The following is a 22,637-nucleotide window of genomic DNA, read 5'->3' on the forward strand; positions in this document are numbered from 1 at the left end:
TTGCTATGACCATCTATAAGTCTCAGGGCCAAACACTTAAGCGTGTTAGCATTTTTTTAACCTGAGCCTGCATCTACACACGGTCCGCTTTATGTTGTCTGTTCAAGAGTTCGTGAAAGAACGAACGTAAAATTAAAAATAATGGATGGTCCTCTGCAAGGCGAGCTTAAAAATGATGGAAAGATCTACACAAGAAATATTGCATACAAAGAGATCTTTGATATGTGAATTAGCATTTCATTATTTAAATCACCTATATTTATTGAGCTAGCGGTGGCTCTTAAGAAATGTACCGCCAGTGGTTTCCTTCATTGCACTCTACTTTAAGCAATTAAGCAAGTAGAAGGGGAAACCCCGTGGGGGCAATAAGCAAAGGGGCGTCCTCGCCTTCTGCCCTGGGTAATTCAATTTAAATTAGCAGACACCTTTGCACAAATAATTTTAATTACACTTTATAATATCTAGAACAGCGGTCATTTCGTATGACCGCCGGGATTTCTAGTACAACTATAATGAAACAATTAACTTACTTCTTTCGTTTGAAGTATTGAATTGAACTAACACAAGTTTATTTCTGCTTCGAAAAAGGAATGATATATAAAAACGAGTAAAATGCACAGAGTTCAAAAGTTTAAATTTAGATCCTAATGCCTGGTTCTGCTAATTACAAAAATATCACTCATTATTCATTTTAAGGGGAAATTTATCAAATAGCAGACATATCTCCTACGCTGGACAACCACGTAGGAGTTTCACCCTTGCTGTTCAAAATTATGAATCTTTGTTCTTAAACTGAGACTCACATTTAAAATTCTTTTCGTTTAATTATTTTGGTAAAGAAGGGTAACTCTTATTTAAAATTCCTCTCGTTTAATTATTTTGGTAAAGAAGGAAATAGTGGGAGTATAAGACAAACTTTAACGTACACAATAACATCTTAGTTAAAACTACAGTCTGCTTAATTTAGTGTTCTATTCAGCTTAAGCGTTTGGCTTAAATTATTCCGAGCAAATACCGGTGGATAACTTTCATTAATTTTGAATTTTATTAAGTCTACATGTTGAAGCTATAAATATTTTAGTTGTATTTTGTTTGGAAGTAATTTCTTCAAGTTGCGATACAGTCCAGAATTAGTGTTACGACTATAAATTTGCTCGGTAAAGATAAGTGGTTGGAATAGTTAAGTAATAGCTAATTAGTGCCACTTTATATTTTTACACAAAATTCCATAAATATGCAAGTATAGTGTATTGGGCTTATTTCAGTCATAATGCAAACTTAGCAACTAGAAATTATTTTACCAGAATATCTTATATAAAAAAATCTGATGTGTACACCACGACTTCCTTGTACGGAATATTAAATTATACGCATTTTTTCTTGCATTTAATTTAAACTTATTAGATTGAATTTAACCTACTTCGCCGACAGCGCATAAACCACAATAGAATAAATGCATTCTTTAAAATTCACCTTGTTTACCATAGCGACACTCTGGCGCTAGGTTTACTTAACAGTATTTATATTTCGTTCATATTATAACTCAGAATGCACAAAATTTATAACATTTAAAGAATTATCTAATCGTTGCCACATGTTCTATTCAAATACTATAATAAAGCTAGAACGATGTATAAAAGAAATTAAGCAAACAAAACAAAAAAGAAACAGTTTTCCACAGACGATTGAGTATTTCTCATTTAATTAATTCACTTTTTACTTCGCGAGAAGACAAAAATACATAAAAACTCAAAATATCTGTATTAAAAATTCGGAAGAAAATCTTAAACGCTTATTTCCTCGAAAAAATTCCAGAAAGGATTAAGCATGATTTAAATAATAAATGAAGGCGTTATCTTTGTTGTTGCGAAGCTAAGTTTCTCTAGATTGGCAACAAATCCGCTACTCAGCTCTTTCAAATGTAAGCAAGATCAATGGCCGCCATCAAATTAGGCTTAGCGGCACTTAAACAACTTTTAAATTGTTGATAATTCTAAAAATATTGCGTACAGATTTACTAAAGGCATAAAACCCTTAACCGGAAGATAAAAACACCATAATTCAATCATTTATAAAGCAAAAAATGTACAATTTACAAACATATAAGTGTAAAGAAAATGAGATCACTGAGCCGGGTAACAGAGTGGATATATTTATAAATATATTTATATACGTTTGGCGCGGCCGATTGAAACCAAAATACGAGGTGCACATCTACATGTTATAGTAGTCTTATATACAAAATTTCAACGTTCTGAGGCTACTCGTATTTGAATTATGCGAGATACGTACGTACGCACGTACGTACATAAGTTCGTACAGATGCCACGAAAAATTCTCTTTAGAATTCATTTAAAGGAATTTTTTAGTTTTTTTGGAGGAAAAAGAGTCTTTTATTCTGTCCTTACGTACAGATATCACGCAAAAGCATCGTTAAATTGCATTCGAAATCGGTCAAAGTGGATATTTTCGTTGAAATATGCTGCCTGAAGCTTTTCGCGATTACAATACTTCCTTTTTACTTCAGACAAGGAGGTAAAAATTAAAATTTCGATTACGGTCGACTACTAATTAATCAAATATTATCCGAGACATCTTCTATGGTTGTTTCAAATTCATGATTAATGTCAGGGTTGTTAAAAATTATACGAAAGAGGAATAAGCAAGGTTATATTTAATAGAAATGTACTATTTAACATTCAGATTTGTATTTTCAAGCATTGAGCTATCTGCCATAGGGTAAGGATGTCTTCGTGAAGGATTTTCTAAGATAAACTAGGTTGTATACATGGGAAAATCGACGAAAACGACCATACAACCCGACCTTTCGCTAGGATTCGCACGCCGGACCAAACTACCATTGTTCAACAACTTTATCGCTCATCCGCTGGTCCAGCTAAATGTCATTAAGAATGAAAAAACTAGATCTCGAAAGGCATAAAGAAATAATATTTGCCAGGCATTGGCTAAACTGCGGCTCGCGAGCTACTTGCTACACTTTGCTCTTTGAAATGAGACTTGTTTACAACAAACAGTTGTTTATTTTTTGAAATATAATTGCTTTTCGATATAAAAACCATGCAATGACAAACTTCTTTATTAATCGTTTATATAATGTGGGTAATAATTTAATCGATTGCAAACGGTCCCACGTAGAATTATTGTCAGAGTAACAAATAAAATTTCAAAAAATTCCATATCTATCGATTGCTATCACGACTTGTTACTTTTAGAGCAGATAATGGCCGTCAAGGAAGCCTAAAATTTACAAATACGAGGTAGTTTATAAAGCAACCATCTCTAATTGTTTTTCTCTCTCGGGTTAATTTTATTTTAGGTAATTTCTGCTTACATTTCTGTCTGATCCCATGCTCTGCAACAGTTGATATTCAATATATTGGAAGATTTGTTGTTCTTTGTCAAATACTATAATTATTCAGTCCTTGAATGACTTGGGTAACTAAAGAAACCTCTTTAAAGGAGTAAAATAGCTGTCGATGTATGGTTCTTCCAATTTGGTGAGCAATTTGAAATCTGGGGATTTTAGGGATTGGTAAAGTAAACGTTCTCGTTCTTATTTGGTTAGGAGACGTGCCCAATTTTCTCATGTGTTGGACTCATTCAAAATTAATTCCGCATCCCTAAGCAAGTCAAACAATTTTTGTGCGATTTCTTCACATACACTGAAGGGACAAAAGTCATGGGATACCTCCTAATATTTTGTCGGTCCTCCTTTTGCCCGGCGAAGTGCAGCAACTCGACGTGGCATGGATTCAACAAGTCGTTGGAAGTCCCCTGCAGGAATATCGAGCCATGCTGTCTCTATAGACGTCCATAATTGTGGAAGTGTTGACGGTGCAGGGTTTTGGGCACGAATTACCTCTCGATGATGTCCCATAAATGTTCGATGGGATTCATGTCGGGCGATCTAGATGGCCAGATCATTCGCTGGAATTGTCCAGAATGTTCTTCTAACCAATCGCGAACAATTGTGGCCTGATGACGTAGCGCATTGTCATCCATAAAAATCCCATCGTTGTTTGAGTACGTGAAGTCCATGAATGGCTGTAATTGATCTCCAAGTAGCTGAAGGTATCCATTTCCAGTCAATGATCGGTTGAGTTGCACCAGAGGAGCGAGTACATGCCATGTAAAAACAGCCCAGACCATTATGGAACCACCACCAGCTTGAACAGTGCCTTGTTGACAACTTGGGTCCATGGCTTCGTGGGGTCAGCGCCACACTCGAACCCTACCATCAGCCCTTACCAACTGAAATTGTGGCTCATCTGACCAAGCCACGGTTTTCCATTCGTTTAGAGACTAACCGAGATGCTCACGAGCCCACGAGAGTCGCTGCAGGCGATGTCGTGCTGTCAGTAAACGCACTCGACGGACACGTTCCTCGTACATCCCATATTGATTTCTACACTTATTTGACGCAGTGTTGCTTGTCTGTGAACATTGACAACTCTACGCAGACGTCGCTGGTCTCGGTCATTAAGTGCAGGTGGTCGGCCACTGCGCTGTCCATGGTGGGATGTTATGCCTGAAATTAGATACTCTCGGCACACTCTTGATACTGTGGATCTCGGAATGTTGAATTCCCTAACGATATCTGAAATGGAATGACCCATGCGTCTAGCTCCAACTACAATTCCGCGTTCAAAGTCTGTTAATTCTCGTCGTGCGGCCATAATCACGTCAAAGCCTCTTCACATGAATAACTTGAAGGCAAATGAAAGCCCTGCCAAAGCACTGCACTTCGCATTTATACATTTTCTACGCGATACTACTGCCATCTGTATATTTGCATATTGCTATCTCATGACTTTTGTCACTTCAGTGTATTTCGTAACACTTCACAGTAATATGCTGCAGTTAACTCATTTTTCTCATGAAACACTACCTTCCGTAATAATTCCTTGGAAATTCTAGGGAGAAACCATAATTTATTTCATCAATCTTTGAGCATGCTAAAATTTTTTAAATCTCCAGGAGAACCACTTGTTTGACAATGATTTTAATTCTGCTCAAAGTTTTCAATTCACGTTTTGTCAGTTGCTGTCATTTCAGATGCAAGTCTTTCTAATTCATCATCAAAGCAACAAAGGATCAATCGGATACAAATATCTCTCTTCTACAAAACTCTTGTCAAAAAAATACGGCATACTGATGCAGATGAAATCGCTTTAGCTTGTGCTAGTTTCTTGTACACTGCGGGAAAAAAAAAAAGGGGGGGCGAACAATTCCATATCTCTCGTTCTTCTAGACCGATTGGCGAAATTCAAATTGCGTTTTTCATGTCTCGAAAGTGCCACTTAGCACATATATTAGATTTATATATAGCATTGCTCTAACATAGGTATTTTGTGTCAAAATTGGTCTTTTTCTGAAATAACATACCAATTTTTTCCATATTTCGATTCTACGACTCAAATTATGCCTAAATATTAAATTTTGTAAAATTTGGTGCGAAATTTTGGGAGAAATTTAAAAATTTACCTTGGCGCATTTTTTTCAGTTTGCGGCAAGAATAATTCATTTGGCGAACTTTTTAATGCATAGTAATCTATTTTCCTTTCCCTTTCATTGTGCAGAAGAGGAAAACAAGTCACAGCGTGCCTACTTTCAAATAATTTTAACAAAAGTGCGTAAACCAGACTAGATCGCTTTTATTTATTTATTATCGCTTTCAACAAATATGCCAAATTTCAAAACACGCCAATATATAAATTCACGTATATCTTCGGAAATTTTGAATAAAAAGCTCTTATTTTTTGCAGGTATACTTAGAAATACATCTACTTTAAGATTATGGTAAAATTTTTATATATTATAAATCAAAATTTTTTTCCAAATATTATTTTTAAAAATACAAATTTAAAAAAGAAATCGTAAAAAATGGGTGAATTTTATTTGGAATGAACCTAAATTTCGAACTGTGAAGGAAGAAATCGTGGAAGTGTAATTAAAAAAAAAAAAAAAAGAAAAGAAAAAAAAATTAATAAATACATACCAAATTTGAATTAACACCGAGAAGCTACAATTTTGAGAGTTAATGTTTTTAAACCTACTGATGCGATTTTTACAAAACTTGGCAGTTTTGCATAACTTGAATCTTAGAATCGAAATGTGGAAAAACAATTGGCATGCCATTTCGAAAAAGTCCGATTTTATGTCAAAATACCTTTTAGAACAATGCTACGTATAAATCTAAATACATATCCTAAGTTACGCTTTCAAGACATGAAAAACACAATTTGAATTTCGTCAATGGGCTCACGGGAGATATAGAACTGTCCTTTTTTCTTCCGCAGTGCACATATTTCTGATGTTTCTAAAATGAAGACGTTGCTAAAAATAGAAATTCCAATGGCACACAAATTAAATACAGTATTTTAACATATATTTTTATAACAATAAATGAGATAATAAGCAAAGACTCAGGGATTAAAAAATTAAATAATTAAAATGTTCGCCGGCTTTTTTGCCATGGCATGTGTCTGAATTCAGAGAATGTCCTAAAGCCATGTTTGAACACCCTAAATCAGGAGATAAATAGAAAGGTATGACTTTGATGAAGCATGATAGACAGGCAGTCCTCGTGTCCTTTGCCACAATCAAATAACCTAGCGTAACCTAGTTTGTGTTTATCTTAACGCCTACAGCAAAAACGTCTATTTATATTTGGGCCCACCAGCGGTCGAGCGGTAAAGTCGCTGAACACTGGTAGTTCGGTTCGAGGTTCGAATTCCCGCGAACGGGCTGGCTGCATGTGCGTTTTCGTGGTTTTCCCCATGTGTAGCGTGTATACGAGACAGTTTCCCTTAGAAAGTCCTCCACGAAGGCATCCCTCCCCTTCAAAAATTAGTTAGGGCATCACTGTAGAGACATTAGGTATTTTTTGAAAGCAGGACAGTTAAAAAATGAGCAATGTCCTCGCCGGAACTCAAACCACGGACCTCTAGAATACGCGCCGAGCGTGCTGACCGCTACACCACGAATGCATGCTTGAAAAGGAGGGAGAAAATACCTTATAAGTTCAGTAAGGATTATTATCCTATAGCGAGAAATTAAAAATAAGAAAGATGGAAGAAATTGTAAGTTCAATTCCTAACAAGGAAATATTTCATTTCTGGTAACAAAAGTTAATTTCTTTATCCCATCAATTATTAAAGAATAAACCTGCTCCAAGACTATGGTGAAAATTATAATTCAAAAGCTTCCGCTTCTTTGCTTGAAAAAAAAATCTGATGTGTACACTACATGACTTCCTTGTACGGAATATTAAATTATACGCTTTTTTTTTTTTTTTTTTTTTTTTTTTTTTTCATTTCATTTCCACTTATTGGATTGAATTAAATCTACTTCGCCGACAGCGCATAAACCACAATAGAATAAATGCATTTTTTTTTAAATTTTCTCCATTTGTTTACCATAGCGACACTCTGGCGCTAGGTTCACTTAACAGTATTATATTTCGTTCATAGTATAACTCAGAATGCACAAAATTTATATCATTTAAAGAATTATCTAATGTTCTATTCAAAAACTATAATAAATATAGAACGATGTATAAAACAAATTAAGCAAGCAAAACAAAAAAGAAACAGTTTTTCACAGACGATTCAGTATTTCTCATTCAATTAATTCAGTTCTCACTTCCGGACAAAGCAAAAATACATAAAAACTGAAAATATCTGTATTAAAAAATTACGAACTAAATCTTAAACACTTACTTCCTCGAAAAAATTCCAGAAACTATTACGCATGATTTAATTCGCAATAATAAATGAAGGCGTTTTTTTTGTGTTGCGAAGCTTAGTCTCTCTAGATTGGCAACAAATCTACAATTCTGCTGTTCCAAATGTAAACAAATATGTCCGCCATGTTATTTAAAACTTAACCGCATTTAAACAGCTTTTAAATTGTTGATAATTGTCAAACTATTGCATACAGATTCACAAAAGGCATAAAAAGCTTAACCGGAAGATAAGAACAACATAATTCAATCATTTTTAAAGCAAAAAAGAAATGTACAATTTACAAACATATAATAGTAAAGAAAATGATATCACTGAGCCGGGTAACAGACTGGATATATATATAAAAATATTTACATACGTTTGGCACGGCCGATTGCAACCAAAATACGAGGTGCACATGTACATGTTATAGTAGTCCTATATACAAAATTTCAACGTTCTGAGGATACTCGTTTTTGTGTTATGCGAGATACGTACGTACATACGTTCGTACAGACGCCAGGAAAAATTCTCTTCAGAATTCATTTTAAAGCAGTTTATAATTTTTTTGTAGGAGACGAGTGTTTTATTCTGTCCTTACATACAGATATCACGGAAATACATCGTTAAATTGCATTTGATATCGGTCAAAATGGATATTTTCGTTGAAATATGCTGCCTGAAACATTTCGCAATTACAATACTTCCTTTTTACTGCGTACAAGGAAGTAAAAAATAAAGATTGCTGCAGGTCTTGCATGTATGCCTTTTCAGTATATTTTTATTAAGTTCTCTGACATTTTCCGTAGCATTTATGTGCTTTTAGCTGGCACAAGATAATTTTTCTAATCGCAGATTGATAGCCTCTGAAACGTAATTAAATAGGAATGGAAAGCAATATGTTTGGGGATTTTTAAGATTATTTTTTTATGAAAACCTTTTCTATCCTGAGAACTATGTGTCAGGTAAAACTCCGTTTAAATAATACGTGCTCACATTTGGAAGCTCAGTTAAATTGCTCCGAAATCGTTCAAAAATGTGTTAACGCCTTTTGTATTTCCCCTTCTTATGTTCTCTGGCTATTAGTACATAAAACCTGCAGTAGTTTTGCAATATATAAATGATATATATTTTAATATAGCAATGGTGACAGATTTCTTTGGCAAAAAGTAGGAACTTTTTGAGGAAACATTAAAAAAAAAAGTGTTCCTTCTTTCTTCACGTAAATCACCAGCAGCGAGAGACGTCGTTAAACATCAACCTTTCCTTGAAAAATCAGTGCCCAGAACGGTCCTAAATGGAGTTTCGGAGTTTCGTCTCCGCAGGAAAAAATGTGAATAAATCCTTTTAGGTAGTCTACGGCGAAATATTCGTATCCGTCAGATAGTCTCGTAAAATTTCACATTAAATCACGTTTCATTAACGCTAGGGTCTCCGAAAGTTAATGATACATGGCGAAATTGCAGGTGTTAATGAAAACGAATAGCATTTGAGGATCCTTTGAAAAATTTTAACTTTTCCTCCACGGAACATCTAATGTGTGGCAAATAATAATGAAAATACCTCTTGCTTAGCTACCTAAAACATTTTATTTTTCTTATTGGTATTGCTGTTACTTAAGGATAGTTTATTTAGAAAGATACTTATTCAGTCCTGAATATTCTCTATTATTTTATAATAACTACATAAGGCATCTGAAAATAAGATGGCGAAGAGACATTCTTTTTATAATAAAAAATGACTTCAAATTAATTTAACCAGTAAACACAATGCTGAAATTATTATTTATTTAATATACAAGTTCCCATGTTTTGACTTTGAACTCTGCAGAGTAATCAGGATTTTTTTTTTTTTTTTTTTGAAGCAAGAGACATGAAAAATGAGCAATGTTCTCGCAGGGACTCGAACCTCGGACCTCTCGAATACGCGCCGAGTGTACTGACCATTACACTACGAAGGCATGCTAAGAAGGCGTGAGAAATACCTTATAACTAGATCTACTCAAAATAATTTTCGTAAATTTGTCAATCATTACGCCAGTTTTCAGCTTTGCCTGTGTTTTGGATGCTATAATTTTGCATTTGTGCAATGCTTGCCTGTGGTTAGGTTACGTTATTTAATTATGGCAAAGTCTCGAGGGCTATCTGCCTAAGGGGAGGGATGCCTTTGTGGAGGACTTTCTAAGGAAAACTGGCTCGTATACACGTTACACATGGGGAAAACCACGAAAACACACATGCAGCCAGCTCGTTCGCGGGATTCGAACCTCGGACCGAACTACCAGTGTTTAGCGACTTTACCGCTCGACCGCTGGTGGGCCCGCTTGCCTGTGGCTCAATTAAGCTATATATATATACACTGCTGGCCACCGTAAATGCAACACCCTGAAGGAAGCATTACGATGATTATATGTGGATAAATAACATGAAATTTACAACATGCATTAGGGGAGGTGAGGTATGCAAATGATTAGAATTTCAGCGCAGACGCACATCACGCGCGCCAGTGGCGCCACTTCAAAGCGCTATTTAAGGCTTGGAGTTATCGACGATTTCAAGTTCGGCAATTGTATGTTTCTTGTCTTTTTTTCAAAAAAAAAAAAAAAAAAAAAAAAACCCTTCAATTATGCCTCGTAGTAAACAGCGATCATCGTTTGATCAAGTATCCGAATTCGACAGGGAAAGGATAGTGGCCTACCGAGAAGGTGGATTATCTTTCAGGGAAATCGGTAGTCTTGTTGGACGAAACCAAACAACTGTAATGCGGATATGTGACCCTTGGATGCAGGAGGGTACGACGGACCGACGTGTTCGATCGCATCCACCTCAGTGCACTACTCCACGTGATAACAAGAACATTGTGCGCATGGCAGTGACGGATCGCTCAGTCACATCACGAACCATAGTCCAGCGCATTCAGTCTGTAACGCATTATCCAGTGTCTGCTGGTACCATTCGACGCCGTTTATTGAAGAGTGGTCTGCCTGCAAGACGTCCATTGCTTCGTCTACTCTTGACGCAGAACCACAGACGTCTCCGCCGCCAATGGTGCGATAAAAGAAGGATGTGGACGGCAGAATGGAATGAAATTGTCTTTACTGACGAGTCACACTTCTGTCTGCAACACTACGATGGTCGGATTCGCGTCTGGAGAGAGGATGTTGAACAGCTGCGTTATGCACCGGGTATTATGGTTATGGAGGTAGGAAGTAAGATGGAGTACCCCTAAACAGGTTTTTCCCGTACCCTGCTTTGAAGCACCGGCGATCCCTACGTGGTGACCAAAACATTGGGTCATTTACCATTAAGTTCAATGGATTTTGACGCGATCGGATGTAAATATTTTGTAATTACGTCGTAAATATACATATAAATGTATATATTTTCTTTTTCTACAACACTTCAGAGTCCTAAGTATATGAAAACAACATATTTTTTAACAACATTTCATTCTGAACGGAATTAAATGCTATACTTTTCGCAGAACAGTTTTCTCAGAATGGTTTAATTTGAATGAAATATTTTCACAAATTTTCGTTAATTACATTAGAAAAAAAAACTAAGGTAATTCGATTTTATTCGGTTAAGGTACAAAAATTAAGATCAAAGTTTATTGTACTATTAATATTAAAATTATGCATTATTTCTTTTCTATTTATAGAGCTTCTTCCTAAAGTACTTTCTTAAATATGACATGATTTTTTGGCTTCTGAGGCATCTTTTAAATCGAAAAATGTAAGTCAATTTATAATTAATGCTCCATTCGGTTCATTTTAAATTAGAGAATTATTAGTACTTAGCGAAATGCTTTAAATAGTACTTGACTTTCTTTGAACATTTCTGAAAGGGAATAAAATAAGTTTTTTTTTTTTTAAAGTATTATTTAAAACTTGTAACTGAGTTATTATAAAATGTAAGGGAATAATTCTTTTAATTATACTTATCAGATTTTTTTTACCCTTTATTTCAACAATACATATTCCAAAACTCTTTATTACTTCCTTAAGTGCGCATCTCATAGCATTTGCTTTACAATACCTTTTAACAGATTGCTTTCCAATACGAACAATTCTTGCTTAAATAGTTTTATAACGTATTTGCCAACAGGATTTCAATTTATGTTTACAATTCAATATTAAGGTTATTATATATTTAGATAACATTTATAATCATTATAAATTAGATACATTTAATAATTAGATTTCTTCACAGTTGTTTATAAATGAATAAATTCTTCATTTCAAATACATTTATAAATAATTTAATGAATATTTATGTATTTTGTTAAAGGCAGATACATGCTTTTTGCAAGCACAAGCTTAAATACCCATACACATTTTTTATTTTTCATTTCCGACATGTGAAAATCTTTAATTTCTGTGCATTCACTATATTTTTCCAGTAAAGTAATTTACACTAATTTAGCATACACCCGAAAGTTTTACATAAAAAACATATGTGAATATAATTTGAATGACGGATTGCAGCATTTGATGGTAATTTTACTTTTAATTAACCTAAATAAGTAAAACGTGTAAGCCCAAAGTGATTATTTTTCAGATATATAAAATTAAAACAATGAGTTTAAAATGAGCAGCAGTAAAGCCTCTCCTCTAAAAAAAATTTAAAATGTACATGTTACAATAATATATAGATGTGAAAAAATTATTTTATTTAAAACATTTTGTCGTTTGGAACATAAAATAAAAGTAGCGAATACTCTACCAAGGGTATCCAAAGACGTATGAAATTTTAAAGGTACCGTAAGGTATTTTTCATTCTTTAAGCATAACATTTTTGTTAAAATCTATATTTTTGTAGTTCCCAGCTTAGAATTTTATAAAACAAATTCATAATCAAAATCGCTATTGTTAGTTATGGAAAAATAACCAAGATGTGATTTTGCGTAAATGTCACTAAATGTCACAAATTGCTATTATCCATCACACTATGAATTTTTTTTTGATGCGAAAGTGTGCCTTTTTCGATTTGTATGAAACTGCCGTGTGTCGGAATGCTATAAGAACACTGTCAAGCGAGCTTCTGTATGTAAACAAAGAACACCCCATCTGGTGACCGAAGCTTCGAAGCAGTGCTTCACTTTTAGTGCCGGTTGGCTACTCCTCCCTTTCTTACCTCCATGATTATGGTATGGGGCGGTGCCAAGACGGGCGCAGCCCTTTCCCTCCTGATCTATAAAACCTTATGTGTGTAGCAGGCTTTACCCCTCCAACAACAAACGACGGCAACTAGCGAGACGGCCGTGTCCAAAAAAACATGACAATTTATTAACAAATAAACAGCTAATTAAAGTAAAACATTTAAATACAGCTTAATTAAAATTAATAATAATACACCCCAGGAAACCACGCCCGGGAAGCGAGTAACAAAAATGTTAGCAAAATGTAAAAAGAACAAAATCATATCTACGACCATGAGAACTCTTCTCAACGGACCTCAAAAACATACCATAGCGAAATAATAAAAAGAATTTTCAAAAAAGGTTAGTAAACTAAGAAATAACACGACACATAATGAAGCATAATACATATAAACTGTTGACGCTTCTCCAACACCTCTCATTCTTTCCATAAAATTTTTCAGTACAAAAGCAATGCCCTTGAATAAATTTTCATAAAAATCAATCCTGAATGCCAATAGTCTGTCTGCTTGAATTAATTATTCTTATCAATTCTTGGGCAAATTTCACACCTTTTTTATACTCTTTGAATAAGTCACCAATTATTAAAATTCCATATTTTTGTCTGATCCCCCCCCGGTGAGTACGCAGTTTTCCACAAAGTGTTTATCATCGCCGTCAAGGCCACATACGACACACTTGTTATTTCCCTGGAGGTGGAATCTCTGCAGATAAACCGGAAAGCGACCATGGCCAGTAATTATCTGATTAAAATATCTGTCGCATGGAGTCCTCATTTTTCTTTTAATGTCAACATTTTCTAATGGACCAACTCTTCTACTGGACCGAGTCCACATGAACCAACTCTTCTACTGGACCGAGTCCACATGAACCAACTCTTCTACTGGACCGAGTCCACATATCCGACCAAGAGTTATACATATGTTTATTAATAGTTGAAATTGCAATCTTTCTTCAAACTTGTATATATTTGCAAGGGTTCATATCCCCCAGGGCAGCCTCTTTGTGCCAGGGAATCCGCTTTCTCATTTCCAAAAATACCGACGTGTGCCTTCACCCAGTGTATGTACCTCTTTGGTGTGCCAGGGTGATGTGCCAGGGAATCCGCTCTCTCATTTCCAAAAATACCGACGTGTGCCTTCACTCAGTGTATATTAATGGAAAGCCTTTTCTTCAATATCACAAAATCATTTTTTATCTTATTCATAAAATAATTTTTGTGGACCGGTCGAGAGAGGGCCACAAGAACTGAGTGCGCATCAGAATAGATATTGACTGTATATCTATATGTCAGATTATTTTTAACACAATCAATGGCCTTGCAGAGTGAATAAATTTCAGCCCCATAGACAGAATTCTGTATTTTCAAAACAAATTTACCATAGTGTATTTCTAAACCATAAAAGTAAACAGTAAATGCACAGCCGACACCACCCTCGAATCTGGACCAATCTGTAAAGATGTCATACTCGCCAATAGATAAAAGATTACAATCAAAAGGTATACCGAATCTTTGAGCTGGGTTAACCTGATCATTGTCAACCCTATCAAAGGTACTGCTATCAATTCGAGTGTCACCAAACATTAGATGATCATAAATAAAATATTGTAATAAAAACTTCTTGTAATAATAATTAAAATAAACTGAGAGAGGCGGAATCCCAGCCAGCACACATGCAACCTCAGTAGAGATAGTTCTAAATCAACGTGTAATAATTAAAATCCAACTTCTTTGCACTGTATCCAACTTAGATCTCAACCTGACCAGCTCCCCTGCCCGGTGGCCCCAAGCTCCGATTCTATACATTATCTTAGGAACAATAACATTCATATAAATCTTTTTCAAGATATCCCACTTATTTTCTAAAGTCGTGTGTCTGAATTGAAGTCTATAAAAGTTAACAATGTATTCAGTACGCCTATGAATGGATTCAGTACGCCTATGAATGGATATGGAAGTGTTCAATAAAATTTAACTTATTGTCCAAAACAACTCTTAAGTAGGTAATATGATCACAAAATTTTATATTTGTGTCATTAAATTTTAATTTTGGATTTCTTACCTGCTTACCTTCTTTTGAGTAAAAGTCTCCGCAGGTCTTCTCCATGTTGAATGAAATATTCTCTTCTTCAGTCCATATATTCAAAATACTTACTTAGATCTAAAAAATGCTTTTCTATTTTTTCTAGAGACACATCATAAATAATAAAAAGCAATCATCGGCGTAACAATAAGTGGACACATGAGGCAACTTAATAGTCTGGAGTAATTTATTAACTATGAGACCCCAGAACAGGGGAGCAACCTTTATTTAATGCATACGTAATATCCAAGTCTCCAAATTCTCCTTTATAAACCAATCTTCTTCCTTTAAAATAATCCTTTATTACATAAAATAACTGATGGGTAATCCTCAGAGTTTTCAAAACATCCAAAACCGAGGACCATCTTACTGAATCAAAGACACCCCGGACATCGAACGACACCAGGGCCACATGATTTTTTAATCTTTTATTTCGAATATCTTCCACAACTCTATACAATGCTAATTCTGTGCTTCTTCCCTATCTGAATCCATATTGGTTATTAGAGATAAAATCACATCTATTTATGTAGAATTGCAATCTATTGACAATCAATTTTTCATAGAGTTTTCCCAAAATATTTAATAGACAGATTGGTCTAAATTTTTCGTTTGTCTTAGGAATCAGGACCAATTCCCTAATCGTCCATGCATTCGGAAACATATAAAATTCCAAACATTTATTAAATAATAGAATCAGAAAGAAAGGAAGGAAAAATTTCATATAATGACTTGACCAATGTGACCCCGATACCATCCGGTCCAGGGGCTATTTTATCTCGAAACCCAGAGATAGCCATATCAATTTCATTAACTGAGAATACTTGTTTTTTCTCACCATCAAAAACAATCTCAATGCCATCAAAAGAACCATCTTTAAAATCAGCATTTATGTCAAGAATCTTCGTTATAATATCTCTATAATAGTCTTCGAATGACCCATTATCTTCTTTATGAAGAACATTAAGATTAAAGATTAATGTTCTTCATAAAACTTTTCTTTCTCTTATCAAGTGCTATCCTGTAAAACTGATCGTAATATTCTGTACTGCACAAGAAAAGATTCTGTTTAAATTCATATTTTGCCTTTTTTATTGCCCTCTTGTAAACTGCTAAACTCTTTTTATAATAGATTCTCATTTCAATTCTGACTGAATTTGACAATCCCGGAAACTGGCTGCTCTTTCTGTATGCCCTAACCATTCTTTTTAGTGTCGAGAGAGCAGGAGACCACCAAGTCAACTTTTGCCTTTTATGGTTTGACTTAATCAGTAACTTTTTTAACATTTCTCACGAACACCTATCTCAAATTCCATAATCACAGTGTTCAACTCTTCCATTCCATGACATTCAACGATCCTATTCTCCATTTCATGAAAATAAGGTAATAACTTTTTAATACATTTTCTGACTCTCTCTCTATGTCTCGAGAAAACCAATCGATTTTTCATAGTCTCGTAATTATTATCCAATTCAACTGGGATGTAACGGTGATCGCTCGAAGACTCCACTTCCTGTATCTCCAACTTAATGCTTTCAGATCTCGAATCAGCAGAGCACAGGACCGAATCGGTCCATCCAATACCGTCAGAAGACACAAATGTAGGTAAAGAGTCGTTTTCGTTAAATAAAATCAAGTCCAATTGTAAAGTAAAATCCATGGTAAAGTCTCCGTTGATCTAAAATAGAAGCCCCCCAATTAAAATGCTTAGAATTAAAATCACCTATCACAATAAAACTATCATCTAAATCTTTTAACACATTCTCCAAATGCAGCAAATGCCCTTCTATGTCCACCTCAGGGGAAAAATATACATAAATAACTGAAAAAGTCTTATCCCGTCCTGTGCAGCTAACACATTTTATTGTGTCAAAAGCGTGTTTTATATAAAATTTAATATTTTAATTTACTACTATGATAGCAGTCCTTCCCTCTTTAGTATTTGCAACTCTCCAATCTTTTCTCTGGTATGCAATGTTGCCCCCAATGTAATAAGGCTCCTGCAGAGTGATAATGTCAGGTTCAAAATGGATGACCTTATCAAGGCTCGATAATTGATATGCAGCAGCCGTACTTTGATTTAAGTTAATGTTTAAGATTCTCATATTAAATCTCGGTTGATAAACAAACAGTAAAATTAAAAGCAAACTATTTACAATAAAATTCATTAAATAAATTTCCAAATATAAAAACAATATATACAGATAAAATAAGCTTCAATAAAAACTAAAAGTCACTATATACAATTAAAACAATTTCAAGACACAATTCTTTATTAGTCCTATTGGTTAACCTTTGGATTATGGTAACTCGGCGATTTTTTGGCGAAACTTTGGCGACCAACCCTGCTACAGCAACCTGCTAGTTTTTGTGTGGACGCCATTTTGTTTTCAAGAAGTAAAGGCATGGTTCCCCCCCTCAACATTTTTCCCAACAATCTGCTAGCCGAATTACGCTTATGCTGGAACTTTTATGGAACAAAAGTGCTTAATCATGACGAAGATTTGGTGCGAAATTGGGAGAAAGTGCAGAATCGCAAACTGCTTGCCGCGTTTTTAAGAATTGCACATACACGGTAACCATGCACACGTCGACCTATTTTCACTTTAAAAAAATATCTGAGAATTGCACAAAAATGGCACTCTTGGCTTTATCCATGTACACTGCTAAAATCCTAGCTAGAAACCTTTATCCCTTACCAAAATGTCGCCAAACTATCTGTTACCATATTCCAAAATTAGCCAAACCTTCCTTTACTTCGTGAAAACAAAATGGCGTCCAAAAAAAAAACTAGCAGGTTGCTGTAGCAGGGTTGGTCGCCAAAATTTCGCCAAAAAATCGCCAAGTTACCTTAATCCGAAGATTCACCAAACTTTCTTTATTATCTAAAGAAGACATAATCTGAATTCATATAATTCTATAAATTTAACGCACCACGGAAAGGGACAAAGTAAATCTAACACATAAATTTACATAACGCAATCAACTCGAAAATAATCTTGAAATTAAATAAAATATCTGAAAATTTAATGAAATACACTATTTCATTAAAATTTCCAGTATAAAATTTGCAAAATATTCCATAATATTTTTAAATGCTATAGTTTACTCTAAAAAAACCTCAAATCACACTTTAAAATTAAGTTCTGCAGTAAAATAAAGCAATTCGATTATTCGACCAACGGGCCGACAACTAAGTAGGCTGATGCACCAAAAAACCTTGTATTATATCCTGGTAATTAATAATTTGCTAAAATAAAATTTTTCACTTGGCAAAAAGACTAATCAGTACTGGTGCAAAACATGAAAGTCAAAACATAAACATTTGGCCGCCGCGCTAAGCCTTACTTCAAATAATAAATCCAGAAGTATCCAGATCTTTAAAAATATCAGTCGGAAACGTGCATAAATTTACATGAGCATAAGATGAAGCTCATAGGGTAAAAACACGATATCAAATTCAATATGCATAAACTCCAAATGGCTTAAATATCATAAAACAGTATATGCAAATCAGCAACTTAGCAAGCTTCAAATCTTTAAAAATATCAATCAGCAGAGTTTAAAAACTTGCATAAACGTAAATTTAAGTACATAAAGTAAAAGCACGGTCTCTGACACAATTTACACAGTCTTTAAACGCCAAAATAACTCAAAATGACTCTAATGCAAATGGGCCAAATAAAAGCTTCAAAACTAAAAATATCAATCGCTACAGTCCAGAAACTTGTTTAAGCATAAAGTCAGGCATATAAAACAAAAACAAGGTAAAAGACACAGTTCGCACGGACTTTAAAGGCCAAAAAAAGCTCAAAACTGTACTTACGTATGCTGCGTACGTATGCCGAATCGTAAACTTCAACATTTAAACTTCCTCAATCTTCGGAAATATCCAGCATCCTGTCGAAAGTAGCACCTTTCCGTAAACCGGAATGCTTAAGTAATCCTTTAAAAGCAATTTCACAAAGCAAAAATAAGCACACACGGAGAAATAAGCATTTTAAATATCTCACACCAAAACTCCAAGCAACATGGCTGACAGCCTGCGCAGAACCAGCTGGTATGGCGCGGTATTGGATATAACTCGCTTATTCACAAAGCCTACAGACCGTTTCTGCTGCTATTTGCTCCGGATAGGTTAAAACAGGAAACGTAGGGTTACAGAATCTAGTGCTTGGCTGCCGACTTTTGGTTCATCGCCTTTACAATTTGTATGTGAGTGTCATGTACCAAAAAGTGGGCATAATTTGTCGGCGAAATCGCAGCTCAGCGGTAACGAGCACGGGAAAAAATCTCAGGCTTCTAGATCGCCGGTTCTATCCCCGCTCGTAGCTTTCATAAACTCTGCTTTCCACGGATTTGCTTTTATTCTAACTTTATTGAATGACTTTGTCTTTTCGCCTTCGGGTGTGGTGTTAAAAATTAAACGCCTTTATTTTTTCTAATTTTGTTAATTTTAATTTTTCTTATTTTTATTTACTGGTTTGTACTCTTTGTAGTAGGTACCAGTAGCAAGATCCCGAAAAGCATTTCAATAGGAATAGCGCATAATGGAATAAAATATTAGTTATACTTACTCATAATTTAGGTAAAAAGAATAGGTATCTGACGCCCTTAAATGTTTACTGAATGTTTTGTTTTGGTTAATTTTTTAATATTCCTTTATTTGTATAAATTAATGCGCTATGGAAATTTACACAACAGAAATGACGAAAAAGTGCATATGCTATCCCCATGTAAACACCTTTTACTTGTAAAACAATTACGTGCTTTAAAAAGTTTAAATTTAAATGCAAATAAACTATTAATAAGATCAGTAGGTTATTTAAAATATATTCCACACAATTCCTCTAAGCTTTCATTCATAAACTAAAAAAATATCGAATGAAATAACGTTTGTTTTGCGTTAATTACTACGCCTACAGGGCGATAACTCGCCATTCCAAATATGACCGCCAAGCAGATGTTTCCTCCAATGAGAGCAGCCCGTAGTGAAATGGTCTGTAGGCTTTGTGAATACGCATATCACTCTCGCACTCCTCTAGTACGCATTGCCGGTACTTTAAACAGGCAGCGCTACATCTGTTGAAGGTGTTGGAGCCAGCTGTCTTTCTTTACCTTCAGGGCTTGCCTACAGCCACATTTCAATAGGATAATGCGCGACCACACGTGGCACGCATTGTCTAAGGGTTCTTCGTCAATCGCCAGATTGAATTGCTTCCCTGGCCGGCTCGCTCTCCGAATTTTTCGCCGATAGAAAACATGTGGTCCATGGTTGCAGAAGGATTGACCCAGATTACATCCCAAGCTTCCACACCAGATCAAGTTTGGCAACGTGTGGAAGCTGCTTGGTCTGCTGTACCCCAAGGAACACATCTAAAGTCTGTTTGAATCAATGCCGAAGCGTGTTGCAGCGGTGATCTCTAACATTGGCGGCTACTCTGGCTACTGATTCTGGAACGAACCACACTTCACAGAGTCTATAAATTTAATCATTTGATACTTGGTCAACATGTTATCTACTAAATAAATTTTGTTGTGATATCTCCTGTCTTTCTTGGTGTTGCAATTTGGGTGGCCAGCAGTGTATATATAAATGAGAGAGGAATCATACATATATATATATACATGCACTCGTGTGCAAAATTAGGAGAACTAGTTAATTATGTATATTATTTGGTAAAAGTGTTCAACCAAAGATACTAATTATTCCGTCGTAGAATCATGCAATTATTGAATTCGTTAGAGTGCGTGTCTACGGGGCTGTGATTCTGGAGGGAATATAAGGAATTCAGGATATTCCCCGTCTTTCTAGCAAAAGTTGGATAAATTTTATAAGGTACCACTGAACTTGAGTAGACGCAAACGTATGGACGACGGAATGAGATGGAGATTGATGGGTAGAATGGAGCCAGACCAGTCACAAGCGCAGACGGCTGCAGAGATCCATGTAGCGCTCGTTGTCGTCCGCAACTTCTCGAAACAGATTTAGGGCACTGGATCCATAACTCTAAGATCTGGACATGGTCGACCAATATCCATTGAATGGAGACGGTTATTTGGCACTTTCAGCACGGCAGCTCACATGAGTTTCACAGTCTACAGTTACCCGAAGGTTTTAAGAAAGAGGACTGTATGCCAGCTGTTTGCGTCTCGCTCTCTACAGCACACAACACAGCGCGTTTAGCATAGTGGAGACAACATACACCTTGGACAGTTGTTGCGCACCGTGCTTTTTACAATGAGTCGGGATTCAATACGGACACTAATTATTGGCGTACCTGTATCTGGAGAGAGCCTGGAACGAGATACCATCCCTCTTTCATCAGGGAAAAGGATCATTATGGTGGAGGAAGTATAATGGTTGGGGCAGGCATTATTTTGGACGACTGCACAACTCTGCATGTGTTTGATAAAGGCTCCCTGATTGTTATGAGATATAGAGAGGAGATCTTAGAATCCTATATTAGAATTTTCTGGGGCGCAGTTGGTCCCAAGTTCCTGTTAATGGACGATAACGTTCGTCCAGATTAGGGCCCAGCTGGTAGACGATTGCCTGGAAAGTGAAGGTATTCGCTGCATGGTTTAGACAGCTAGATCTCCTCGTCTTAGTCCTATGGAATATGTCTGGGATGCTCTTGGAGGGCAATTTCACCTTGCATTCAGCTTCCAGGAACCGTCCCGGAGGTGAAAACTGCCTTGTTGCAGAAGTGGGATCGACAGCTACAGTTACTCCTCAACTGCCTGTTGTCCAGTATACCGTGCCCTGTTTGGTTGTGAGAGGGGGTCATGCCGCATATTTGACACAATTTTAATTCAACAAAGTGCATTTATTTTTAATTTAACAAAGTGCATTTTGGACATCTCTGCACTATGAGCTTTACTGATCATGATAAGTACATAAAATAATTTTTGAATGACGCATCTCTTTCTCTGTTATAAATATATAGTCATAACAAATTTCATTAAAATCTGTCCATTAGTTTTTCAGAAATTCGACATAATGTGCCGATTCTCTTAATTTTGCCCATCAGTGTGTATACAGATTTGTCCAAAAACTAACGCAATAAAAAAAATTTCAATGATTTGAAAGTATGGACAGTAGCGGGATGCGGGTTTTACAGAAATGTACAGAAATTTATAAGATTTTTTTTAGTTAATAAAATGTTATGTTGCCAAACAATCTCGATACTAAAAGCCATATAATATTCCAATTATAGCTCTTCTGTTTACAACATGTTGGTTGAACTTAGACTTCCGTCAAGACTGAATGAGAGTTCCTGCAAGAGAAATAAAATGCTGGAAAATGTGGAACATCTTTATGGAAAACGTTGCTACAGAACACGGTTGTAACATGAAGATAGAATATGCAGTCTTTGAAGCAAGTTATTGACGGAAACATTAGTTGAAGACAGATGATGTGTCAATATTGTTATCAATTTCTAAGAAGAAAGTGCCTTTTCTCAGTTCTTGATGAGGCCATTTCTCAGAGGAGGGGAAAGCAGGGCGAGAATATCTTATCTGTATTATAGAAAATATTACCTTTATATATTATTTTTTATATTATATAATATTTCTACATTATACAATATATTACATTTCTACATTATACTGACAGATCTAATTGCCTGCAGATTTAAAACA

Source organism: Stegodyphus dumicola, chromosome 6 (genome assembly GCF_044657685.1).
Source record: "Stegodyphus dumicola isolate Sdum_Otavi_A_Nest chromosome 6, ASM4465768v1".
Classification (NCBI taxonomy): domain Eukaryota; kingdom Metazoa; phylum Arthropoda; class Arachnida; order Araneae; family Eresidae; genus Stegodyphus; species Stegodyphus dumicola.